The sequence below is a fragment of the Octopus sinensis genome, linkage group LG5, assembly GCF_006345805.1.
Source record: "Octopus sinensis linkage group LG5, ASM634580v1, whole genome shotgun sequence".
Lineage (NCBI taxonomy): Eukaryota > Metazoa > Mollusca > Cephalopoda > Octopoda > Octopodidae > Octopus > Octopus sinensis.
In genome coordinates this window covers 21,210,546-21,222,862 of record NC_043001.1, presented here as the reverse complement: position 1 = coordinate 21,222,862, position 12,317 = coordinate 21,210,546, and the positions used below count along the sequence as shown (strand labels likewise).

The following is a 12,317-nucleotide window of genomic DNA, read 5'->3' as shown; positions in this document are numbered from 1 at the left end:
GTGCCTCCACAACTTCCCTCATAGTTCAACATGGCCAATTCTAAAAGACAGATAGGATATTTGACTGGTATTTAATTTATCAACCCTGAAAGAATAAAAAGGAAAATTGATCTTAACAGATTTGAACTTGGAGAGAGCTGAAACAGATTTTGTAAAGTACTCTCCATTCTACAGCAGCCTCTCATAATTTACCACATATGTGGTGTACTTAGAATATATTCTTTTCTACTCTTGGCACAAGGCCTGAAATTTTTTGGGGAGGGAGCCAGTTGATTAGATCAACCCCAGTATGCAACTGGTACTTAATTTATCAACTCAGAAAGGATGAAAGGCAAAATCGATCTTGGTGGAATTTGAACTCAGAACATTAAGACGGACGAAATACCCCTAAGCACTTCACCCAGCATGCTAATGTTTCTGCCAACTCGCTACCTTAAAATTATAATATATTGATTTATTTTGTTTAGAAAATTACATAAGCGCGGGAGTGGCTGTGTGGTATGTAGCTTGTTTACCAACCGCATGGTTCCGGGTTCAGTCCCACTGCGTGGCACCTTGGGCAAGTGTCTTCTACTATAGCCTTGGGCTGACCAAAGCCTTGTGAATGGAAAGCCTTGTGCAGGTGGCACATAAAAAGCACCCACTATATTCTCAGAGTGATTGGTGTTAGGAAGGGCATCCAGCTGTAGAAACTCTGCAAGATCAGATTGGAGCCTGGTGCAGCCATCTGATTCACCAGTCCTCAGTCAAATCGTCCAACCCGTGCTAGCATGGAGAGTGAACGTTAAACGATAATGATGAGATATATATATATATATATATATATATATATATATGCAGACACACACACACACATGCACACACAGAGTGACAAAGAGATAGATAGTACTAGAGAACTTAAAAGGAGACATTATTATTAGAGTATAGCAGATAACAGCCATTGTTTCTAAAAACATATCTTACATAATCAACTGCTGCAATGTCAAGTGTCAAGTACTCTCGTGTTTATCTATGAAACCACATATCAAATTTTCTCTCCCACATTGTCAAATACGAACAATATACAAAAACATTATGTGAGAATCTAGAGAGAAAAAAAATGAATTAATTACTCACTGTATTACCTTCTCTGTAACTGTGCTGAAAAACTGGAAAAAAAAAGTCAGCAAGGTGAGAATTAGTAATAGTATAGTAATGGATTCAGTGGAGGCATATGGCTTAGTGGTTGGAGCAGCAGACTTGCAGTCGAGGGATCGCAGGTTTGAAACTCAGACTGGGTGATGTGTGTGTTTATGAGTGAAATACCTAAGCTCCACACGGCTCCGGCAGAAGGTAATGGTGAGCTTCTGCTGACTCTTTCGCCATAACTTTCTCTCACTTTTCCCTCCTGCATCTAGCAGCTCACCTGCGACCTGTGTATATATATCAATGTGTATATATATATATATATAATATATATATATATATATATATTATATATATATATATATATATATATATATATATATATATATGCAGACACACACACACACATGCACACACAGAGTGACAAAGAGATAGATAGTACTAGAGAACTTAAAAGGAGACATTATTATTAGAGTATAGCAGATAACAGCCATTGTTTCTAAAAACATATCTTACATAATCAACTGCTGCAATGTCAAGTGTCAAGTACTCTCGTGTTTATCTATGAAACCACATATCAAATTTTCTCTCCCACATTGTCAAATACGAACAATATACAAAAACATTATGTGAGAATCTAGAGAGAAAAAAAATGAATTAAATTACTCACTGTATTACCTTCTCTGTAACTGTGCTGAAAAACTGGAAAAAAAAAGTCAGCAAGGTGAGAATTAGTAATAGTATAGTAATGGATTCAGTGGAGGCATATGGCTTAGTGGTTGGAGCAGCAGACTTGCAGTCGAGGGATCGCAGGTTTGAAACTCAGACTGGGTGATGTGTGTGTTTATGAGTGAAATACCTAAGCTCCACACGGCTCCGGCAGAAGGTAATGGTGAGCTTCTGCTGACTCTTTCGCCATAACTTTCTCTCACTTTTCCCTCCTGCATCTAGCAGCTCACCTGCGACCTGTGTATATATATAAATATATATATATATATATATATATAAAACACCCCACTACCCCACCCTGTCTAATGGACGGTACTGAGTTGTCAAACATTTAAACCAAATTTTCTCAAAACAACTTGTCCGACCGTCCCATAGGCCTCCCCTTTGAGAAACACTGATTTAACCTAAATTTGAGACACCAGCAAAAGAAGAAATAAAGATAGATTTTTTCTATTCCAAAGAAAAACGATTTTATTCACACAAATATGCAACCGAAGAGTTTAAAGTACCAGTAATGATAAGGCTGTTGACTGGGAGAACACAAACATGGTTTAAACAGTAAGCTTGGCAGGAAAGAAACATGCCTTTAAGCAGTACAAAAACAACAAAAAATTGAAGGTGCAGTTATGTACAGTTTGATGGAAGAAAAGCAGGACAAAAATGATGCATGCAAATGGGTTAGCTGGAGGTAAATCTAGATGGAAAAGCATGATGAATTTATGAGAACGTACCTGGGACAATAATAAGTTTATCCGATAAAACATGTAGCAAATCAAATTGGGGTGATTTCTGATGAAAAGCAACAACCTAGGGAACTAAGTACTTGGGCGTACAAATGCACGTTCCCACAGCTTTATCGATCGCATTCTCACCCGAAATCGATTTTTGTAATTTTTTCAAGACTTATACATGCCCTGATACTGTAGGTATCTACATATCATATTTGAGTGCACTCAGATGGAGGATGCCCGAGATCCTAGAAGACACACACACAGATAGACAGAATGGATTTTATACAATAAATATATATATGAACAGCAACACATGTATATATAAATAAATATATATATAGGGATGATAAGAAATGGATCAAAAATTAACAGTGAGAAGTGGATCATTGGTGTTTTAAAGCATCCCATCCAATGAAACCGGGAAACTGGCCTTTATGAGCAAGGCATGGCTTAAGAAAGAACAAATAACAACAACAACATAGTAATGAATTCACCTCAGTGCATAGCTTATACAACATTGCACCTCAGGACATGGTTATGCAATGCTCACAAACTATTTGTCTATCCAAGTTTCCTCAGTGACCACTGCATGTTTCTTAAATATTTCTGTGGTTTGGGAGGAAAAACCCAGCGTCTACTTACTCCCTCCACAACACTAATCTCAAAAAGTCTTCTTGTGAACATGACCTGGGCATTATTGTCGACAGCAATTTGCGTTGGACAAAACACCTCGCTAAAATTGCCAAGAAGGCTGAGGGTTTCTTGGCATCACTTACCAAGTCCTTTGTGAGCCACTCTCCGGCTATCTATCTGAGGCTTTATATAGCTATGGTGCGACCTCACCTGGAATTTGCATCACCGGTCTGGAACCCCTATCTTGCCCAGGATATTAATCGTCTGGAAATCGTTCAACGACGTGCAACAAAGAGAATGCCCTCCATCAGGCATTTGCTATATTCTGAACGCCTTACTTCCCTGGGCATGGATACATTGAAACTCTGACGTCTGGCAGCTGACTTGGCAGTCACCCATAAAATTATTAACCATCTTACAAATAATAACTCTGAGCACCTGAAAAGGACTGGAACCTAAGACCGGTGTTGCTGGAACATGGTTGAATAGCTCTGTGGTTAGTGACTAGACCTTAGAAGGTCTAGAGCCAAAAGACGAATGATAGTCTGTCAATCTCGCCTTTTTATAGGGTTAAGGTGGCTCAAATGAAGTACACCTTATCCGAAGGCTGTGCGCGAAGTAAGTCAAAAGACAAACTGCGCCAAATGCCAACCAATCAGAGCAGTGGACACAACAGGGTCAAACTAGCCAAAGATGGTTGTTATCTAACACAAGATCATTTCTACTATATCTCTCAAACAGTGAGGATATCAGCTATGCTACACTAATAGGGCCCAGTCGCAACTACAATGCTATCATTTTTTTTTTTTTTGTTAAAAGTATTCTATTTAACTGTCTACAAACACAGCCAGGCTGAAATAATGAATGCATTCTTCCAGGAGTGAATAAAAAATTCTCAAACTTTAGGTGATGAGCCCCTTAGATACTAACATGGGGCCCCCATATAAGGATTCTAATGGCGCAGGGGCCCACTTGCCATAGGGCAAGCTGGCAACCTGGCCCATTCGCCACTATTTGACTGTCTATTGAAATGGATATATATAATAACTATATGAAGTTGGGGAAAAAGTTTTAATTAGTGATTTAGTAATTCTAAATTCAACAGTGACAATTCCTATAAGGGATATGACTATTATAAGCAATAATATTGTTATTTTACCAAAATTTAAAGGCTTCAAATTTTTCCACCTTGGTTGCTGATGACGTGTCTTTTATTTTGTTTCAGTCATTTGACTGTGGCCATGCTGGAGCACTGCCTTTAGTCAAACTAATTGACCCCAGGACTTATTTTTGTAAACCTAGTACTTATTCTATCAGTCTCTTTTGCTGAACTGCTAAGTTACAGGGACATAAACACACTAACATCGGTTGTCAAGTGATGGTGAGGAGACAAACACAAACACACACACGCACATATACAACGGGCTTCTTTCAGTTTCCGTCTACCAAATCCACTCACAAGGCTTTGGTCAGCCCGAGACTATAGTAGCCCAAGGTGCCACACAGTGGGACTGAACCCAGAACCATGTGGTTGGTAAGCAAGCTACTTACCACACAGCCACCCCTGCGCCTAGGTTTATTTTTTAAACTCCAAATGCATTAATTTGAATGGATTAAATCAAAATAAATTTTACCTGTTAGTGAATAATGTACAACATACAACAGAACTTACAAGACATGAAAGATGATGGAGATAATGAGATGAAAAGAGGTATAAGGTAAGAAAGAGAAAGGGAAAATGGGGAAGGCTGTCTGGAGGAAAAAAGCAGGTGATACATTGTGAGTAATAAGAGATGAAAATACTTCAAAAGTAGAACAGCCAACCATTACTGCTAGGATGGAACCAACCAGTTAGCTAGAATATATTTCCAGCCATGAAGTCAAAAATCTTGTTTTTAGAATTCTGGAAGACTCTCATAGACAGTTCTATATTTAAGAGATGAGGAATTGTGTACATTATTTACATTATTTATATTTGATGGATATTTGTCCTCATCTTGTTGTTAACAACAAACAAGATGAGAGCAAATATCTGTCAAATATAAATAATGTAAATAATGGACTCTCATATAGTTTATTTCCCAAGATTACTGAGTTCATCATTCTCTCCAGTTCCAGTTCCTATATTATTCTCATTTCTTCCCATTGTGTCTAACTCAACAAACATTTTGTCCCATAGAACAACAGGTATTTTCTTGAGAAGAAATACCCCGGTGGGACACTTATACCTATTTCTTTACTACCCACAAGGGGCTAAACACAGAGAGGACAAACAAGGACAGACAAACGGATTAAGTCGATTATATCGACTCCAGTGCATAACTGGTACTTATTTAATCGACCCTGAAAGGATGGAAGGCAAAGTCGACCTCGGCAGAATGTGAACGGCAGACGAAATATGGCTACGCATTTTGCCCGGCGCGCTAACGTTTCTACCAACTCGCCACCTTTTGGGACACTTATGCCAATGCTGGTATGTTGTAGTAATATAATCCAAGTATTTGGAGCACATTTTTGAATTCCAGAACAACTGGAAAGTTCTTCTCATCACATTTCCTGTGAGTTAAGAGTTCAAGAACCTGTGCACTTTCCATTATCTTCAATCAGAAATTTTATTAAACAGAGGACAGCTGCATAAAAAAGTGTTAAGCTCTAATTGTCTTGGGAACCTGTGGAAAGGGTAGACCCAGGAAGACATGGAATGAAGTGATGAGAAAGGATCTATCGATGCTGGCCCTCACTAAGGAAATGACAAGGGCTCAGCAGATGTGGCAATTTGCTGTACTTGAAAAAAAACACATCAAGCTAAGTAAAATTTCTGCCTTCCATGCATACAGGTGTGTCCTTTCAGGTACTGGTACCACATAAAAAGCACCTGTACCGGTGCTGCGTTAACACACCCAAGTCGGTGGCACACAAGAAGCATCCAGTACACTCTGTTAAGTGGTTGGCGTTAGGAAGGGGAACCAGCCATAGAAACCATACTGCAACAGACAGCTGGAGTCTGGACAGCTCCCAGTTGGCCAGCTCCATATCAAACCACCCAACCCATGCCAAATGATGATGATGATGACGATGACGATAATGATGATATCCTTGCAGTCACATATTAATACTTGTTGTTGTTGTTGTTGTTGTTGTTGTTGTTGTTGTTGTTGATGATGATGATGATGATGATGATGATGATGATGATGATGATGATGATGATGATGATGATGATGATGATGATGATGATGATGATGATGATGATGATGATGATGATGAGATGATGATGATGATGATGATGATGATGATGATGATGATGATGAGATGATGATGATGATGATGATGATGATGATGATGATGATGATGATGATGATGATGATGATGATGATGATGATGATGATGATGACGACGACGACGACGACGACGATGACGATAATGATATCCTTGCAGTCACATATTAATACTTGTTGTTGTTGATGAAGAAGAAGAAGAAGAAGAAGAAGAAGAAGAAAAGAAGAAGAAGAAGGCGGCTGTGAGCTGGCAGAATCGTTAGCACGCCAGACAAAATGCTTAACAGTATTTCGTCTGTCGCTACGTTCTGAGGTCAACTTTGCCTTTCATCCTTTCGGGGTCGATTAAATAAGTACCAGTTGCGTTTGTCTGTCCTTGGTTATCCCCTCTGTGTGTATCCCCTTGTGGGTAGTAAAGAAATAAGAACCGTTAGCACGCCGGGCGAAATGCTTAGCGGCATTTCATCTGTTTTTTTAATTCTGAGTTCGAATTCCGCCGAGGTCGACTTTGCCTTTCATCCTTTTGGGATCGATAAATTAAGTACCAGTGAAACACCGGAGTCAATGTAATCGACTATCCCCTCCCCCAAATTTCAGGCCTTGTGCCTATAATAAAAAGGATTATTATTATTATTATGATTATTGTTATTATTATCCTCATTATTGTTGTTGTTATTATTATTATTATTATTATTATTATTATTATTATTATTTAATTTGTATCCAGACATATGCTAAATGTCATGTATATGTACACTCACCTTATCAGAGCTCGCGAATTTTTGTTTTTGCACCGAGATTTATTTGCTAATTCTAGCAGGTCGATGGATCGCGTAGATACTCCTATTCTATTCATTTGTAAATGTTCAAGAATAAGGTATTGATTTTCAGTCTTCGATCGTCACATACGATAAGGTCCCTTAGTAACATAAGACTAATGTCAAATCGTCTTCATCGTGTCACAAACCACGTGTATTTGTTTATATTCAATATCGCTAGGTAAACAAACGGGTCACGTGACAGCTGCCGCAATTCTTCGAATATCAACTTGGCAGAATTTTACTAGTTTTTGTCTCGTTAATTACTGAATTCTTTTAGCGAGTGACGTTTTTCTTTTATATATATATATTTTTTTTTTTTCTTAGCAGCCAAACACGATTTGAAAACGTCATTAAATTCAAACTTGATAGTATTTGGTGGTAACAGATCAGAATTCTAAGTTTTTGCAACAGTTTACGTATTTGGAATTATGGTAGGTGCATTCCGCTTGTTTATGTGACAACTCCTTGTAAACACAAGACATGCAGTTGCTTGGTGCATTCGCGCAACGCAACGTAAACAAGGTCGCACTTATTCGGTCAATTTATTTAATTGCTTTGCATAACGACCCAAATTTTTAGATCGATCCAGTTTCGTAAAATTTTAATTCCTGATATTTCTGAGAGGAATTTTTCGAACCTTGGTTAATTTTCAACGAAAGAATTCCAATAAAATAAAATAAAATATTTTTTTCTTTCAAATTTCTGCCAGTTAATTCCACTTTAATTATATTCTCACGTGATATGCAGTTATTGTTATTCGGAGAGTAACTAAAAAAAAATGTTTCTTGACCCCAGGACTTATTTTTGTAAACCTAGTACTTATTCTATCAGTCTCTTTTGCTGAACCGCTAAGGAACAGGGACATAAACACACCAACATCGGTTGTCAAGTGATGGTGAGAAAACAAACACAAACACACACACATATATATACGACGGGCTTCTTTCAGTTTCTGTCTACCAAATCCACTCACATTAAAACGATATTTTTTATACTAACGTTTGACGTTTTTTTTTCATGCTCAATCTCTTCAAAATTAAAAATGTAATTAATGCTAGATTTACGGTGGAAATAAAAACATTTCAATAGTTTTTGATGTAGTAAACTTATTTTATATCTTATAAAAACAGGACCAGGTGAGGACCAACACAACTTTGTTCATAATTAATGCGTCCACTACAAAGATTTTAATGTATTGAAAAATCATATTGTTTTAATTTAATACTAAACATTAAAATTATAGAAGTGAAACAGTAGAATCTCTCTCTTTTTTTAAATAATAATTTATTCAATTTCATACTTTTTTTATGTTAAGAAAATAAATCGCAACACTTTTCATTGCAAGCACATTTATAAGAAAATTTTTAAAGAAATCACTTTTTTAAAGAAACTTAACTGTTTTTTATATCTCATCTTAAATTTTATATGATTTCTATCCTGGCATTTCTTTTCTAAAGGGCCAATCAAACAAGTCCATTTTTTTAAAAAGGTGTAGCGTTTGTAAGAGTCTAGATTGAATTGATATATCGGTTCCATTCTAGCAAAAACTGTCTGATGAACGGCAACGAGAAACTCAGAGTAACAGATTTTGTTGAATTTTCTGCTGCTTAAAATAAAGTATACACACACATATATATATATATATATATATATATATATATATATATAATATATATATATATATATATATGTGTGTGTGTATGTATATATATATATATATATATATATATATATATATATATATTTTAATTACATGTCCAACAGCTAAAACCCCCGCAAAATAAGGAAAATCCGTTCTGGTTTATTATTTCACTTGAGCAATTCATGGGGGGAAACTCTTGTACGAAATCGTAAACTTGGCAATTAAGATTTTTTCAATGACGCGAAAATATTCTATATTTAGAAAATCTGCCCGTTTTGAGTTTCAAGTTTAAATTCCCCCCGAAAAAAACCAAATACTGGCAAATACTTGCAACGATCGTATTAAAATTTACTGTTTGCAAACGATTTATTGTTTCATTGTGAAGCATTTTTTTATTTAAAAAAACGTTTAATTCGAGTCATATTTTCAGCTGATACCGTTTGTTGACAACAGCGACACCTCAATGCTCAGTTTCCGGTTGCTTGGAACCCACTTGCTAAAACTAATTTCTTCCCTCATCGTTTCCGTGTTATTTACTTTCCATCATAACATTCCTACAATCTAGAGTCTTCTTAGTTTCGGACATCGCAGGTAAATTACTTTAAACTTTTAAGCTTATATTTTTCATTAATTAGCCAATTATTTCCGTAACATTGTCCATCACCCAACTATATATATACATATATATATACACATACATATATATATAGACACATACATATATATATATATATATATTTAAGTGGTTGTTTTAGAGAAATTTAATTGATTGTTTAAGGTTGCTATAAGTTAAATTTTTAAGCATAAATGCAAAATCGTAGTGTCGTTTTTTTGATAGAGTAAAAAATAAATTTCTAACTTGAATATCTTCAGTAATTACTGTTTTTGTTGCACAATCAACACAAACCAACGAGTGAGCCTAAGTGGTTGTTCGATCGCTAGAAATAGCAGCCTAATCTGCTTCAAACCACACCCTATCGTTTTCAAAAGGAAGTATACTTGGTAATGTAGTCCACTTCGTGATGGAAAATGTGATGTGGTGGTCACGACTGGAATGCCTTTGGTTATAGGTCTGCTATATCAAGACTGAAGTGGGACTAAACAACAAAACAAGCTAACGAGGAAATAGGTACGTGATCGTTCTACCTGCTAGAAATAGCAAACAAATTTCCCTCAAGACGTAACCTCTTGTTTAAAAACATGACACAGAATACTATGATCCTAAGATATACTAAAATAACAATAGGTCATGTCCAGAATGCTTTTTGATCATAGCTGTGGAGGTCCTGGTTGATGAGAGCTGCTGACTTGGGGCTAAACAACAAAACGTGCCCGCTTCTACATGGTTGTTCAACCGGCTACAAATAGCAGTTAAATTTTCATCAAACTACCATAACATCTTTAAAAAGACACATCGTATAATATGAACTCGGATACTTGTCAGAAAATATAGGATTGCCATCTCTAGAACGAACGGTTTTACCATTAATCTGCAACAAAACAACTGATAATGAAGAACAATTATTTTATATTTACATCTTTTGCTGTAATTCTTAAAAATATATAATATAATAATCTTTTTTTTCTATTGCTCTTCATAAATTCGTTTGTAGTTTTTATAATGTCGCGACTAATAAAACCCTAGCTCATTTACATAACAGCCACTAATTAGTCAAGCCTTGATTCCATTATCCATTTCCTTTGACAACTATTTCACTATCATCATACCATACATAACACAAATTGTTGTAGCACGTGTTATGAACGATCATGCTGGGTCAAATATAAAGACACTCTCTTGATCGAGCTGATGTAATATTTCAGCTTTGTTTATTTTTGTGCTTTTGGTAAGTACTAACAAGTACTGTATTGTTTATACACAATTTGACACTGAGTACTTGTTAGTATTGTGCTTCCTGTACAAGTTTTCCCACTAAATATTAAAATTTAAAATTAAACATTCGTTTCTGCTGGTTCGATATTTCAAGGGAGGAGAAATAATCACATTCTGACTTTCTTGATTTTCCTCGACATTAGTATCTAAGTGAAATAAATTGTGGCTTTTTGGGGTTTTTTTGCCTTTAGATGTTGGTTTCTCACAGAACAAGCATTTTAAGAGGAGGAGTGTTGATTGTTTCAGCTCAGTTCCTGATTGAGACGTATTTTATCAGACTTCAGAAGCATGAGAGACAAAGTTGAATCCAGTAGGGTTTGAACGCAGATATGGAACTCAATACTAAAAGCAGTTGTCTTACTCTAAGGTAAAAGCATCTCATAAACCTATTCCTTTTTCTCTTCTTCTTTCAAATAACTTCAGAACTTACACAAACTTGTTTGATTACTTTATCAAATTATGTGCATATATATTTATTATGCACATATATGTTTATTTGAGACATTTAGAAATTCAATATTTCTAATTACGGTGACCAGTGAATAGATTTCATTGTAAATATATATATTTGCGAAGGTTTGGCAGGTAATCTCAACTAGCAGGACTTACTACCCTGGACTGATGACGGGCAAGACCCAGAAACATGCATGTTTTCAGGTTGCTAGTCCTAGCTGGTGGGGGTGCTTGCCTCCCCTTCGCAAATATAAGGACGCAGGAAATGTGTCAAAGCCGACAGGAATCGTCGATGCTTCCTAGGGCTAAAAAGCGGTGGTGTAATTCCGTTTACAGGACTGTCACGTTATGTTGACAGTATACAACCACTCTATGATTGTTATCTGACAATTCAACAGCTCACATATCAACATCATCATCAATATCTCAGTGTCTTTTTCCCCTAAAAAAGGTTAGACAGGTTGATTGGACATGAAATACTACTTATCTGTATTTTTCATCAGTTCATGCCCAAGGTTAGCAGCCTAACATCAAATAGCTCATGTCTTCAGCCTTTCTTTTCTATGGTTACCCTCCATAGCACATACCAATATTTCACTGAGCATTTAGGTTTATTTAAATCAAATCTCTATCATCGTTTAACATCCGTTTTCCATGCTAGCATGGGTTGGACAGTTCGACCAGGATCTAGGAAGCCAGAAGGTTGCACCAGGCCCCAGTCTGATCTGGCAGTGTTTCTACAGCTGGATGCCCTTCCTAACGCCAACCACTCTGTGAGTGTAGTGGGTGCTTTTTATGTGCCAGGCGAGGCTAGCAACGGCCACGACTGGATTGATGCTTTTTACGTGCCACCGGCACGGAAGCCAGTCAAGGTGGCGCTGCCATCAGCCACGTTCAGATGGTGCTTTTTATGTGCCACCGGCACAGAAGCCAGTCAAGGCGGTGCTGGCATCAGTCACGTTCGGATGGTGCTTTTTATGTGCCACCGGCACAGGGATCACAACTACTAATGCA

The 12,317-nt window shown here is 36.8% G+C and overlaps 1 protein-coding gene across 5 annotated transcripts in view; it reads left to right on the top strand.

Moving 5' to 3' along the window:
• The first annotated feature begins 9,267 nt into the window (after nt 1-9,267).
• Nucleotides 9,268-12,317, top strand: part of LOC115212349 (DNA-binding protein Ikaros-like) — a 13,160-nt gene continuing 10,110 nt past the window's right edge. For 3 of the 5 annotated variants that reach the window (XM_029781217.2, XM_036503203.1, XM_029781216.2), the window contains exons 1-2: nt 9,268-9,547; nt 11,042-11,217. The gene's annotated coding sequence lies outside the window, so the exon portion shown is untranslated. Of the gene's footprint in view, nt 9,548-9,787; nt 10,086-10,191; nt 10,804-11,041; nt 11,218-12,317 lie in introns of those variants that run through there. The other 2 variants (XM_029781218.2, XM_036503204.1) reach the window with 2 other exon arrangements.